Source organism: Lissotriton vulgaris, chromosome 9 (assembly GCF_964263255.1).
Source record: "Lissotriton vulgaris chromosome 9, aLisVul1.2, whole genome shotgun sequence".
NCBI classification, from domain to species: domain Eukaryota; kingdom Metazoa; phylum Chordata; class Amphibia; order Caudata; family Salamandridae; genus Lissotriton; species Lissotriton vulgaris.
The window spans coordinates 400,381,041-400,396,927 of NC_141697.1; positions in this window are offsets into that span (position 1 = coordinate 400,381,041).

Below are 15,887 nucleotides of genomic sequence, written 5' to 3' on the forward strand. Positions count from 1 at the left end.
AATCTATGACAAGCAGCTAAATAGAACCTTCAGAAGCCCATCTAATAAACTGCCATTTAAGAAAGTGATGCTAAAGAATTACGCTATTAGGTAAGATTTTTTCTCTCCCCCTCCCCCCTAATTTGAGAGTACAGGATCTCACTTGATAAACATAGAAAGAATACAAATCCGTGACCCTTATACATGTTTCCAACACAGGTAACATCTCTAAATTATGAAGTCCCTCTCTAACTGGTCATAATCCGTGAAGGCGACGCATTAACACTTTTAATATCAGGTAAAGCAGTTATTTAAAATATGGTAGGAGTTTGTAGACAGTAACATTTAAGCAATGTGGTAGCTTAAAATCATACATATATAACATCCCCTTTTTTCTTTAAACTTCCTTATAGTTTTATCCTATTCAACCTGCCCCAATTTGAAAAGTGGAATATATTTCCTCGTCAACCTTATACAAGAAAGATTCATAGGTCAGATTAGGTACGTTATCCTTATGGGTCAAAAAATCTTGTTGAATTTATATAGGCTTATAAATTTTCAATGTTACTTAAACCATTTCATTTTGATAATAAATTTTGCAGATTGTGCCAACTGAATCCCATAATCTTCTAAAGACCTGAATGAAATTGATAAAAATCCGGTTCTTTATGCTGTTCCAATCTGTAAGTAACTAAGATAATATCATAATCTAGACATAAAATGACATAATAAACCAATAGATGTATGAAATAACTTTTTCTGATCTAACAAAGTCCTTCCTCTCATACAAATAACCCTTCATAAATAAAGACAATAGGGTTTCATACTTTGAATCAAACTCTCTCCTCTTATCGTTTGCTCTATCTTTGAATCATTTTCTCTTTATTTATCCTTTGCTATAACTTTCGCGCTGCCCACCTTTACCACCTACTTTATAGTAATACAACATAGAAAATGTTTCATGTTACTATCAGGCCAGCTGAATAAAATGTATTTATGTGTATCTGCAGTGATCAAAACCTAAATCTCATTGAATTTCCATAATAAGTAGTATTGTGGGTAAAGAAAATAAGTTTGTACCTTCTTTACAATAACACTTAATACAAAATGTTCCCTTTTTTTTTTTTACTAAGCAAGTTGAACAAAATGTATTTTGTGTATTCACATTTCTTTATTCTCATTGAATAAGGCCCAACTTTGACTGTAATATCCAAATAAGCAGTATTTTGGGTCCCTGGATAACAGTGATATATGTCAACTGTGAATATGTTTTGCATCCTCTGCTCTTTTCAACGAATTTTCAGATCAGTTACAGATATAGGATCAGTTTTCTTTAAATCCATGTTTGCTATACAAATGTAATCCAATAATTTCTTAGCATATGAGATGCTTGTCGACATTAATTCTGTGAGCTAGAGTAGAGGCTACTCTCTATCTTTGCTCTTATTCTTTGAGTTGTAAATTGCCTAAAAAACAGGACATGAGCTTCCTTTTGTACAGTTTCCATGTTTTTTTAACCAAGAGTATTTTGGATAAAAATATATAATTAAATGTGAACCGTTGATACGTATATTATGTTAAAAATCTGTTTAAATATTATACTAAAATATGTTTTTATTTTTAGAAAGTTGTCCTCGGTCTTGAGAAAGGCGCTGGCCGCCGAAACGCGTCAACACACAACTTGAAATAGCACTCCCCCACTGTTGCACTGTTAAAAGGAACTGATTAAGTATTTTTTATTGTGACTTATATTTCTGAAATATAATTTTAATGTGTTAATTGATATATGTTTTTTATTTTGTGTTATTTAATAATAAATTTGTTCAGTACGAAAACGTAAAATTTTGGAAACTGTCCTTTTTAAGTCTCTTGTTCCTGTTCCATTGTGTAGGCAATTTTAGACTTCCGCCTAGGCTGTTTTTTGCATTGTGTTTGTTTCATCTAGTACCTTTTCTGATGATTGGGACTTTGAGACTGTTAATAATATGATGTTAGACTTAGAAATGTCTGGAAAATTTACAAATCATGAATACTTTCCTGGTTATGAACAAATGTTCTGGTATAATCAATATGATCATCATTTTTAGCACAAATCTGCAAATCCTAGAAATGTTTATACTTATAATAAATGGGAACATTGTCCAACGCCACCAAAGGGTAGCTCAAAAACATTTTTTGACAAATTTCCATACTTTTCGGGTTTTAATATTTCCAATTCAGAATCATTTTACTTTAAAAATGCAAATAGGACAGGAATTAAAAGTATGCTGACAAATACAAAGCAAATTTATTCTGCGGTCTTTTATGCTCAATTGTCTACTTTAGGTTTTGACTTTTGGAAAGACAATATTGAGAAGAAAACTGTCTGGGGCACAAAAGACTGGCAGGTGCAGGGACTAGAAGCTTTATTTAGAGCCTGCATCATCCCTGAACAGATAATGTTTTTAATGACACTGTTCAACAGACATCTTGTCTTGGCTTAGCTAAGATAAAAGATTTAAACAAACCATCGATACCTACACCTACACCTGATAGTAAAAACACTTCAGAAGGGGTGGTCGACGTAAATACTATTTTACTTAAAAATAGAACAGATCCCGATTGGAAAAAATTGTTAATTTGGCCCACAGACACAAACACCTGTCAAGATAGATTCCTGATTAAGAATCAAGGGTTCACATTCACTAGGCCAGATCCAAGATATGTCCAGAGACAACATCCAAGGATAGTAACATCATACAGTGTAGGAAAACTGTGCCTTGAGTGGCTACAAAAATATACACTAAAAGAGGCCTGAAAGAGGTAAAACAACACTTATCTTTACTTAAAGATGGCGTTGATTTAAGGGACTTCTTACAAAGACCTATGAAACCACTTCATGAACGTTTTATATATGCCGGTATCTATGCTATTTATAATGAGGCTCGAAAAATGGCCATGTCTGAACTGGGGTGGTAGAGTGGGCTAAAGAACGGTGATGGATTAAACCAAGATCTGTTGACTGGGTGTGAGTGTTTGATTTGTTCAGATGCTCCATCCATCACCACCCTCTTTTGTACCACTTTGAAAAACTACGCAAGCAGAGACTGCAGATCGAATACGAGAAATTGATCATATTAATTTAGAGAAATCTCTCTCTGTAGTTGACAATGGGTTCAGAATATATTCTTTGGACAGCATAGTATCCTCTGCCATAGACATAATGGAACAGGACTTGGTCATGTTTCAACATGGTCAGTCACAATTGCGTTCTATAATGCTTTTAGGCTGGACGTTACAAAACCTTAGTTCTGGCTATGTGCCATGGCGTCTAATCAACACCACGTCATTGTTCTCTGAATTTAACCTTACAGATAAACAAATCCCTTTGGCACAAAGAGGAGCAGACTATACGGTGCTGAGCATTGAAAAACTGGAAAGATTACCATTAACTGTTTCTGAGAAACCAGCAACAGAATGGATAATGCACGGAACAATCACTCTACCTGTCACGAGTTTCCATTTTCAATTTTGCTTAAAACGTATACAGCAGGCGTAAATTAAAGGTTGGGTAAAGAATACATCAACACATCCGATGAGGAAAGGGTCCGAGGGATGTTTTAAGACCGGCCGTGGTTCGTATCCCCCACCAATATAATTATACAAACAACAAAGAACCAGGGGTCTAGACCTAAGAGTCAGGTCTACCAGATCCTACTCAAATCGTAACTGCTATTAATTAAGTTATTGTTGTCTGAACACCATACAGCTACTGGGTTTCGAAAGGTGCATACTAATGTAACTAAACCGTGAGCACATGTGTGTGTCGGCGAGACCCACAGAAAAAATAGTGTTGGATTCCCATCAAATGTCGAGTGTCCCTCGATCATTGGGACAGATTTTGCACCCTAGTTGTCATAAGATCTCAGTGGGTCAAGCCCACACACACTGTACTGACCAAGAGATAAATGACAAAGTATGGGAATGTGTGCAGTGCAAAGGGATACGTGTGAGAGATAAAATAGAGTGGTGAACACATAGGTTGCTTCAATTTATTTAAACAGTTGTTTCACCCTCTAATTAAAAACAAGAACATTGCAAAAAAAATATCGACGGACGGGGGCGCAATTCTTTCTCAGCAATCTATAACATAAGGTCATTAAATTGAAGGAAGGTTCACTTGTTAAGCCACTTGACTTCTGCTTCCTATGGTATTTACTGCATACTATCGATGCATAATAACTTAATCAGCATGACTAGGCACAATGATAGATAGTTGGGTGCCGACCTACGAGTACTATTGAGAGAGTTGACATTCAAGGTGTGTCTTCAGTGGAAACATGAGAGGCTCTAGGAGCAATTTTGTTTTACTCACCACACCCCATACTTCTCTCCCATAGAGCGGGCCTCTGTCTTCCTGAGCAGGCTCCAGGAGAGGTGAGGTTTATTCCCCGGCCAAACTGGGTGAGTGCTAAATCAAAGAAATGTTTTTTTACGTTATAAAACACTGCTGCTATGTATCTTATACTGAAAGCCTTGTGTTTGTCTTTTGTTTTATAGATGTGAGACAACTCCAGTTTTTGACACGGGTGGAACCTATGATGGACTAAATTGTCCACGTATATCCTATCCGTTTTCTGTTTTCACCTTTATTGGTAGGACACTCACTTTAGCAGTAGCAATCTCTTTAAGAACAGAGGCCCTGAAGAAAGCCAGTGGAACCTCTTTTTCCGAGTGGCTGAAACATGTTGGCCTTGTCTGGGTGCCAGTCGATATTTGTTTAGGGCTGCCCCCTCCTCCTTTTTTTGCAATGTTCTTGTTTTTAATTAGAGGGTGAAACAACCGTTTAAATACATTGTAGCAACCTATGTGTTCATCACTATTTTATCTCTCACACGTATCCCTTTGCACTGCACACATTCCCATACTTTGTCATTTATCTCTTGGTCAGTACAGTGTGTGTGGGCTTGACCACTGAGATCTTATGACAACTAGGGTGCGAAATCTGTCCCAATGATCGAGGGACACTCCACCCCATGTTTTCTGGATGACCAGATGAGAATATAGATCATCGCAAGAATTTTGATGGGAATCCAACACTATTTTTTCTGTGGGTCTCGCCGACACACACATGTGCTCACGGTTTAGTTACATTAGTATGCACATTTCGAAACCCAGTAGCTGTATGGTGTTCAGACACCAATAACTTAATTAATAGCAGTTACGATTTGAGAAGGATCTGGTAGACCTGACTCTTAGGTATAGACCCTGGTTCTTTGTTGTTTGTATAAAGAATACATCAAGACATCCTGGGATTTACTTTATACACACAGATGTTGGAGTGGGGGAAAATAAGTGTTTCTTAGGGGTACGAAATGTGAAATCACACTAAGTGGTACAATCCTATGTCAGGATATTAATTTACACGGGGCCTGCGATGGATCTTCGAACAACTTATCCTGCAACCCTGCAAGGTTCTCCAGCTGCAGTGATAGATGCAATTTTTAGGCAGCTTTCTAATGGAAGTTATATTATGTTGAATGATCACAGCTGCTGTGGCATGTTGCCAGGAATACCCTATCTCATAAGTGTGTCAGCCAGGGTCACTTGCTGCATGCAAGTATTGCTTCCTAAAACCAAGAAAGATGGGGAGTCGCCGTTATGGCCTTTACTGAACATCTCTTCTATACGAATTGATACTTTAAGCAGAATAAAAGCCATTCTTTTACAAAAAACTGTGTCACTGACCTCGTACAGAGAGACGTATGATCTGTAAATTGCAAGGACTTCTGCAGAGATCCATGACCTTTTATCCACAAACTGCCCTACACATTTCTCAGAAATGTTTGGTCATATCTTAAACATGTCTGATACCAGTGGTATTGTACATGTATTTATGACATTTATTTCAGGACTGTTAGCACCCTTTGAAGCAGTTCTAGGCATTTTTCTAAACTTTGTGCATCCTGTGTTTGGCAGCCTGCCTTTTATTTTGGGACTCGTAGCAGGGATACCTTTTTTACTGCTCCTGCTCCGATATGGTAAGCCAAGTCACCATCGACACCCAGATCACCTTGGAGAACACCCTCCTGGCAATGAAGTGTCGTGAGCGCATGATACAAATACTGGGCTTGGCTCGTTTAAGAGATTTGAATACCACGTGGTTTCTATCATTCAGACCAATCTGGCAAGATTGCATCTTACCTGTTCTACGATGCCTACTATGTGGAGAGGAATGCGTGCTATACATCTGTCTGACACTCCCGTCAGTCCTGCCAACTGAAGTTGATACTTTCCTTGAACCAGTAAAGGCTAATAAACTGTGTTGTCCCCAGTGGCTACCACTTGCTGACGGCATTCGTTGAGATCTCACAGGCGCAAAATGCAGACAGTGAGATACGCTCCTACCAATGACACTGACTTTTGAAATTGGCACACAGTGTTCCGAGAGACTCTGAATTCGACCTTCATTTTTCCAAACAAACTTCTAATTTTGGAGCTCTAATTTTTTTCTCCATGATCAGACCTTTTTCTAAATTTCTATTTTTTCCCTTTTGGCACAAAGTAACCTGCATAAAGTAGAACTATTCATAGAGAACTAGAATTCTTTGAAAAACTTCCAAGCGATAATATTTGACCTTGCCACATTCAAACATTTTATATATTCTGCCATGGAATGGTTTCGACTTTTTCCTCTGTATTTAAGAGCCATTTCATAAATGTATTTTCATGATTCATTTGGATAGCATTTTTCAAATGTCATTTATATGCTTTGAATGAAACATTGCTCTTAAATACATACAGCACAAATGCTCTTTTACGTGTACAACCAATACAAATGCATTTTATTATATTTTGGGTGGGGTTTTAACACATCATGTTTAGATATGTTTTATGTGTTTAGAACTTAGTAATGTCATGCATAATAAAGTAGAGTGGGTGTTGTGTGGCGTTTTAGGCTCCTAATGAATTTTCCAGATTCATGCCCTTATATAGTTACAATTCACATTGCCCTTATATAGGCATAGAAATCAATCCCTTATTTAGACATAGCCCATGCAGACCAAATACAGGCATGGCTACTTCCACCCTAACCAAACGTCACAACGATTTCTAGGAAAATCGGCTTAAGCAGTAAGGGACCTTCCCCTTGCTTGAATATTGATTTGTCCAAGAACTCATGTACTTTGCAAAGAACTACTATTCCGTAGGTGTTCTTTCCTGACGTTATCATGCCCGACTTTACTTCAAACTAGAACCTTCAAGGTATAAATATGCCTTCACTTGTTCTAGCAAGACACGGTGGTTCGGAGCAGTTCGACTATCTACTTGCCCGACGTAGCTCGCTACAGCAAGTGCCGAAGAAAGCTGACCCTCCAGCTGACGTACTGATCGAGAAGCTGTCCTTTCGCTCGCTGTAAATCCTGCTTCAGTGTTTCCAAGCTCCCTTTGCGGGTGTTGTGAAATTGAGTCCAGAGACAGAGATACCAGACCTCCTTCATTCTAAACTAAGGTATGGAGCTGATTAGAAAATAAGAGAAATCTTGGATAGATTCTTGGCAAAGAAAACTAAACCTAGGCTACACAAAACGTACTTCCTCCCGCTTACAAGACTTAGGTTAGGTACATTGTGGTAGGCCTAATTTAGAAGCACCAGTTGAGTATTTTTAGTCATTGTTATTTATGTATGTATTTGTATATGGCTTGGAAACCATACAATGCTCTTACAGTATTCTTTTATAATATTGTTCTCGCTGTACGCATTTTACTTTGCAGTCTGCATTACGATTGTAGCAGTTCACTTTTCTTGCATGAGGAAGAAGACTGTTCAATAAACCCTTTTTATTGAAAACTCCTGTCTCTCTGTTTCTCTGCAATCTCTGTTGAAACAAAGCATGCACGATTGACTAAGTGAAACACTTATCTATTGTTTCCGCGACTCTAGAGATATATTTCTTATTCTTGGGAAACAAAGTTGTCATGTTTATACGATTGTCAGAAACTAATCCCTTCTTGTGAATTCGAGAAAGTTTCTAGTGACCTCTGAGCTAGCTGCCACTCACTATTAAGTTTAATATATTCGATAGAGACCTAGTCGACCTCAGTCCTACGTCTAAACTATAGGAGATATTATTCCAATGCGCAGAGCCTATTGGGAATATAGGAACTACACTACAATAGCAAGCATATCCTTAACCGGGAGCAAGAAGCAAATTGCCCCCTGTTAGACCTGGCATCCTTGGTGTTGTTTCCCCTGTAGTTTTGCCTCTGCTTCCTGTGTTTTTGCTGTCAGCTGAATTTCGTTTTTGCTGGTCTAGATGTTTTGGGCACTTTGCCACTGCTGCTCAGTGCCAAAGTGCAAATGTTTTCTCTGTTAATTGTAAAGAGGGATTGGTGTTTCCATGGTTCGCTTATTTGATTTATATTTAAGTCCCTAGAATAGTGCAATGTGATGCCCAGGGCTGGTAAATCAAATGATGCTAGTGGGCCTGCAGCACTGATTGCACCACCCACACAAGGAGCCATGTAAACGGTCCTCAGACCTACCATTGCAGTGTCTGTGCACAGTTTAAAATTGCCATGTCGACCTGGCAATTGCACCCACTTGCCGGGCCCTAACTTTCCCTTTTCTGACATTGGGGTCACCCCTAAGGTAGGCCCAAGGTACCCCTGTGGGCATGGTGCAGTGCCTGTGAAAGGTAGCACATGTTGTGAGGTGTGTAACATGTCCTAATATTGAACTACAGGGAGTACAGTTTTTCACTATCTGTCCCATAGGATAGAATGGGTGTTTGTTTATAACATCTTATAAATATAACTTTCTATTGGGACACGAATGGAAGATAAAGTTTAATATGTCTGACCTCAGAATATAAATATGTATCTTTAAGCAAGGATGGTTTTTACATTCTGTGTTTGAAAATACCACTTTTATAAAGTTGGTACTTTCTTGCTTAGGCATCCTGTTTGCCTCTGCTGCTTTGTGTATTGACTGTCTGGCTTTGGAGTGACAGGGGCTGAGGGTGTGCATTCGCTGTAGAAAGCCACTGGGGAGGTTGAGGGGTGTCCAGCCTTTCCTGGATGAGTCAGGGTTGGGCTGATTAGAACTGGGCTGCATTTAGAGTAGTGGGAGGAGATTTCCTTTCACCTGAATGGGCCTGGTCTGCCTTATACAATGCCGTCCCCACCTCCTGCCGGGAAGCTGCACCAGAGAGGACAGAACTGGTTTTGACTGAGCACAGAGCCTCTCTGACACTAGAGAACAAAGAGAAATGCTGTATAAATATTAGGGCCCAGCACTTTAGATCATTTCTGGAATTCAAGAGGAGCCTTTGCCAAGGAGAAGAGCTGGAAAGGAGAAGTACAGCCCCTTTGCTGTGTGCTGTTTGGGTTTGGCTTGCAGTGGCTGTTTTGGCCGAGGAAAGGACAAGGACTTTGCTGTGTGCTGTGTCCCCTGCTTGAGTAGGATCTTCAAGGGCTTGAAGTAGAGCTTGCCTCCTGTTCTGAAGTCCCAGGGACACAAAGACTTTCCCCACAGCGCCCCATAACTTCCTTGCTGGGAGTTCCGACATCCCAAGAGGTGCCTGTTGCTGAGTTGGGCCTCTGGAGGTTGTTCCAGCTGTTGGAAGCTGGAAAAGAGACACAACTAAGTGAAGCGTGATGCAACCGCTCCTGTTTCTAACACATCGCCATTGTGGGGGAAGTACTTCCACGTGCCGTCTTCATGCCGCTGAAAAAAGCGATGCAGATCCTGCCCGTGGCTGTACAAATCAGCAAACACCACATCGAGTGCACGATCTACGTCCGAGATCATCACAAGGATTTCGATGCCACCACTGCATTGAGAACCGACGCATGCCCCTTTCCCCATGCACCAAGCCTACAACCATACCGGGGCTGTTGTAAGAAACTGGCGCATCACCTCCCTGCACAGTAAGAAACCGACGCATCACCTCCCCTTCAGTAAGGAACCAACACATCACCTCCCCAGTGTGGCAGTTAGGTCTGATGCATCATCTCCCCATGAGTAAGGAACCAACGCATCACCTTCCCTGCGCATAAGAAACCAACGCATCACCTTCTCTGTGGCTGTTTTTGCTTATGATTTTGACGCACCCAAGGTACTTTGTGTTGAAAGTGTTGCATCTATAGTTTGTTATGGACAGAACTGTTATTACCTTCAAAGAAGTTCATTTCGATTTCTGTATTGTGAATTTTTGTCGTTTTGGTCTTGTTTGGTTTAGATAAAAAATACTTATTTCCTAAACTGGTGTGGTGTCCATTTTTAGTGTTTTCACTGTATTAGTATGTGTGCACAAGTGCTTTACACACTCCCTCTGAGATAACCCTGTCTGCTCGTGCCAAGCTACCAAAGGGGTGAGCAGGGGTTATTTTAGAAGTGTATTCCCCCTACACTAACTAGGCAGAAGAGTCCCTACTGGACAATGGTGCAAACCATTGCCAACTAGAGACCCCAATTTCTAACACCTTTGACTGCTGCTGGGGTAGTAATGTACATAAATTATCAGGGTTCATTGGGCCCTTCCTTGCTCTCGGACTCAGTGCAACTGCACCTGTTACACCAATGGTAGTCACTCCCCTGAATACAATGCTACAACTTCTCCAAGGCAACTGCATCCGCTTCCTAAAACATTTCCTAGCACTATTTAAATTAGCCTTGCTGAGTGAATAGACCTTGAGTACATAAAAAGGAAAAATTCAAAGAAGGCGATATTAAAATGACAGGAGAAAAGCACAGCTCCAAAAGTGCACAGGTTTAGAGGTTTAGAATGCCAGATCACTGGTAAAGAACAGTATTGAGTGCGCAGAGTTGATACAGGACAGAAATGTTCAAATAGCGTTTATTACCGAGACCTGGACCGCAGCATCTGGCCCTGATCTAGTAAAGGCTACTCCTCCCAACTACCTCAACTTTGTCCTGGATAGACCTGGGAAAAGGGGAGGAGGTTTGGCCATTGTCTATCATGCCTCCATCCAAGGAGTATTTTCACCTGTGACCTCAGGGGCATGTGAGGCCCTGGGTTTTAAGCTGGTGCTCTCCAACCATCAATCCTTCAAGGGCTGCCTCCTGTATAGACCTCCAGGGACGAAGTCCCTCTTTCTTGAAACAGTGGGCAGCATCTTGGAGGAAGCCCTTTGTGTCAACTCCTTTACGGTCTTGGGGAACTTCAACTTCTATTTAGAAGGTGTCACTGACGCGGACACTATGGCCCTAGCCGAGGCTATGCTTGCATCTAGGGAGATGCGTCACGTTATAAAGCCCAGCGCCACAATGGGGGCGTTCCCACGCAGGGTGGGCGTTCCGGCACCTAGGCGACTCGCAAAAGTGCCTGCGTGAAATCTACAATATGTCACGCAGGCACTTCCGCGACAATGCTACGTCAATTCCTTGCGCCTGCTTGAAGCAGGTGGAAGGATTGACACAGCATGTTAAGTTTTGGGCGGCCCTGAGCATTGCTGGAGTCGCGTCGCGCTTGTGACGCTATTCCAGCGATGCGCCGCCCTTATGTCATGAGATGCGTCACGCATCTGCCTACTCTTGTACCACTGCGCGCCGCATTGTAAATGCGGTGCATATGCCGTGACGCAATGGTAGATTTGCGTGACGCATTTGTTCTGGCGCATCTCTGCTGATATGCAGAGATGCGCCAGAACTTGTAAATATGCCCCTATATGTGTACCCAAGTGTTCAAAAACCCTACCCCCTTGTGTATCAATGCGCTCAACTCATGATTAATAATTCAACTTGCTCTAAACAACCTGGCTCCCAAGAAAAACAAAAATATGAACCCTACTCACATTTTTGACTAATGCTGTGCTCCAAACAACTTCCAACGCAATTTCACCTTAACGTGCACAAGCCCCTAACAGGTTCACAATTTCTCATGATACAATATGGAAAATTACTGTTTGCCCTTCCTCACAGATAACTACAAGGATAAAAACAGAACCATATGTGACCTACCCACAAAGGTCCAACGTAGTTGCAGGGATTTTTCAGAGCATTCAAGCATGAAGAAGTTGCATTTATTTATTTCGTGGAGGTGCGTTTCAGATGATTCAAAGCTTTGGAACATTGTTAAGTTTGTTTATTTTAGTTTTTTATTCTTGTAGCACTGAATTGCGATGTTGCACTGTTTGGGGCTAGTGCACGTTAAGATGAAATTGCATGTAGAAGTATTTTGGAGCACAATGCCAGAGTATTAGCCATAAGTGTGAAGACACATCAAGTAGGGTTCATTATTTGATGTTCTTGGAAGCAAGGTTGTTTAGAGCAAGTTGGGCTATTAGTCACGAGTTGAGCACATTTACACACAAATGGGTAGGTTTTTTTAACACTTTGGTACAAAGGGAGTACCATTGAAGGGTTGTTTGGTAACATATGGTTCTCTCTTTAACCTCGTAGTTACCCCTGATGAAAGGCAAACACTGCCCAAATTGCATTAAGACGATAATTTTCCAGATCGAATTATGATGAATTTTGAAGCTCACAGTGTATATGAGCAAAGCCAACATTGGCACTCGTTGAACTTTTATTGAAATGCCTAGCATGAAAATGACTGGTTGAAAAGAAAAGGATTACAATTAATTACATTTCGAATACATTGGATAAAAAATGGATGGAAATGTTTGAACATTATTGGATCTTTTGAATACATTAATACTGCAGTGAATCCTGGGTTGGTGAATCTGAATAAGCTCCAGCTGCTAAGTAGTTACTCACGTGCACAGACAGAGCGCATCCCAGGATTGCATGCACTATACATGGTTTTTAACAGTATAAATGTTTGAAAGGTATTACTTGTGGGTGTGCATTCCACCTGTTTTAAATGAAAAAATAAACATTTTGCAAGGACCAAACCTTCCTTTTTAATACATATGTCACCCCTAGACTAGGCCCTGGACAGCCTAGTGGGCAGGTTGCAATGAATTTAAAAAGCAGAACATGTGTTTGTAAGGTTTACATGCTCTGGTAGTGAAAAACTCTTAAATTTGTTTTTCACTACGGCAAGGCATATCCTTCCGAAAGGGTAACATTCGAGTTGCCTTATTACATTTTATAACTGAAATTTCCAAATAGGAATATATAACTGGTTCAAGTTTGGTGTTGCTGGAATTCTAATTTAAAATACTAACTAATAGTGACGTCAGATTTTAAATTACAGTTCAGAAAATTACATTTTCTGAAAGTTAGAATTTTCTTGCCTTAGCCGTTTGGAGCCTGCAGCTTGTATCTGGTCACATGACTAGGTGTAGTTGGCAGTTGGGCTTTGTTTATTCCTCATAAATAACTACGTACAATGGAAGCTTAGCTGTGACTGAGTGGGCCATCACTGGCATGATGGGAGGGAGGATCTGGGCCAAGCTCACTTACACCTGAATTGGCTGTGCACTGTCCCCACAGAAAGGGCTGGTAAGCTAGGGCATCTGGGCACTTCAAATGCATGCCTCTAGAAGCTCTTCCCCACTTCAAAGGCACAACTGTGTATAAAGAAGGACCTCAAACACCACCACTGCAGTACACTTCTAAATCTATAGATACTCTGCCTGGAGGAAGGACTTTTGTGCTGCTGAAGGACTGAATTCTAGTGGACTCCTGTTTTGCTGTGCTGATCTGCTGCCCTCTTGCCTGGGTGAGAAGGACTGGACCTGCATCTCTTGAACCCAGAACCCAGAATGACTCTAATGACTAGTTGGCCGGCCTCATGATCTGAAGCCTCAGGGATATAACAAGCTACCAAAATATCTTGCACCAGCACCTGGACTCTGCCTTCTGTGAGTCTGCTCTGCCAAGCGGTGCCCCACACTTCTGGACCATTAGAAGTGGGCCTAAGGTGCTTGCCTGTGGAAGCAACACATCTTTTCTGCTGAAATGATGCATCTCCGAGCAGAACTGATGCATCTCGTTGGCTGAACGCCCCTTTCCTAAGCAGAACCAAATCATGGCCACTGCTGCGTGGATTGGGTTAGTCGCAACGACCCTCATTGTCCACTGCAGTTCTCGGAACCGACTCATCACCCCGGCGACCCAGTACATCAAAAGCCCAGGTCTTCACATCTCTCATGCCGGACTCCACATCACAGTTTCACAGGTCCCTGGAACTGATGCATCACCAGCTGTCTTCTGCATCGCGCATGCCGGACTATGACATCAATGCAACAGGACTTTGCATCGCAGCCTCACCAAATCTCGAAACCGATTCATGATTTTGGCTGCACCGGGCATCTTCAATATGGATTCATGCAATACTCTGCAACCAGGATTTAAGGTACTCTGTTCAGCAGTCCTAAGTCCCTGTGCCGGTCTGTGCTACATCGTTGTTGGCCTGAACTTGTGACTTTGTCCTGGTCTGTCGCAACCAGATATACCCAATTGGTGCTGTGTGCTTTTTTCACACTATTTTCATTACAAACTTTACAATTCAATATCTCCAGTTCTACTAATTCGAGTTTTTTCATTTTATCCATTAAAACATAACCCATTTTTCTATAATTGTTGTGGGCTACTTTCATGGTGTGTTGTCATAGTTTTCTTGTTTGAAGTGTTGCAAAAATACTTTACATATTGCCTCAAAGTTAAGCCTACCTGCTCTGTGCCAAGCTATCAAGGGGGTAAGCATATGTTAATTCGGGGTCTGCTTGTGCCTTAACCTGCATTAGTTATGTTTTTGATAGCGGAAGCATTAAGTCAGCAATGCATTGCATTTGGCACAGGTATTGTGTTGTATTTCAGTTTCAGGAGCCATCTGCTTCATATCAAGAGACACAGAGTTGGCTAGGGAGAGTTTAATAGTTTATCCTTCCACAATAGAAGTTAGATTGAGATGGTTAATGACAGATAACTAAACACTTCTTTATTTGCCTTTAGATATCCATTCCACTCTGCAACTGTCTGCACCCAACAAATTGATGAGACAAATAGTGATGTCCAGTGTCTTTGTTTTTTCTCTCATCCCATTCCGCTTTCACCTCTTTAAATATGTGTCTGAGGTAGCATATTGTGTATAATCAGTAGTGGTTCTAGTGAGAGACCGAAGAGTGTATTCCACCCATTGAATCCAAGTAGTAGAGCAGAACCTGGGAACAATTTTAGACTAACCACGATGGAGTCCCGTTTGGATAGACAAGGGGGATTGGTCCTGGTGAAAAGTCTGGAAATCACAAAGTTTTAAAAAAGTTTCTAGGTCCCACTTTGAAAAGGGACACTGTCACTTTTTGAGAAGAACAATCCTTCCTGGGTGGGCTACTGCTACAATTGTAGCCTCCATTGTGGAACAGAAAGCAGTATACTTGAAGCAGGTTGATCCCACAGGAGCTCTGGATTTCTGGCTGAATATTTTCTAAGTCTCAATACAGCAAGGGGCTCAGTTTCTTTTTTTTTAAACCTAATTTTATTTTATATAAACAACAACCGGGTACCGGTACATACAAATCATTTCACTGTAAGAAATCCCCCCTCCAATACATACAGTGTCATTGTGACAATTACCCCTTGATGGAATAGGGATTCATGTAGAGCAATACAGTCATACAATTTACAAGGAGCAATAGGAGACAACGCTATCCAGAGAACACAAACATGTTGCAACAGGTGGCTGGGGCTGCAGAGAGCAAGAACACCACACCTAAGGGGGGGAAGCCATCAACTCCGCCGTCAACTGGGCCATCAGTGTTCGCCTTTCTCTCTGAAGCTCCACTGTTGAGGAGATGCAAATGTCCCCTCTGTATCTATTCCATTTTCCCCATTTCTGATCCCATTTCTTGGGGCAACCATGGCCCTTGAATACTGACTTTTCAGCAACCATGGCGATGTCCATATCCTTAGCACAGTCAACCATGTTTGGGACAGCCTCCACCCCCCATTTCTGAGCTATATTCCGTTTCGCTATAATAAAGCCCATAGAGGC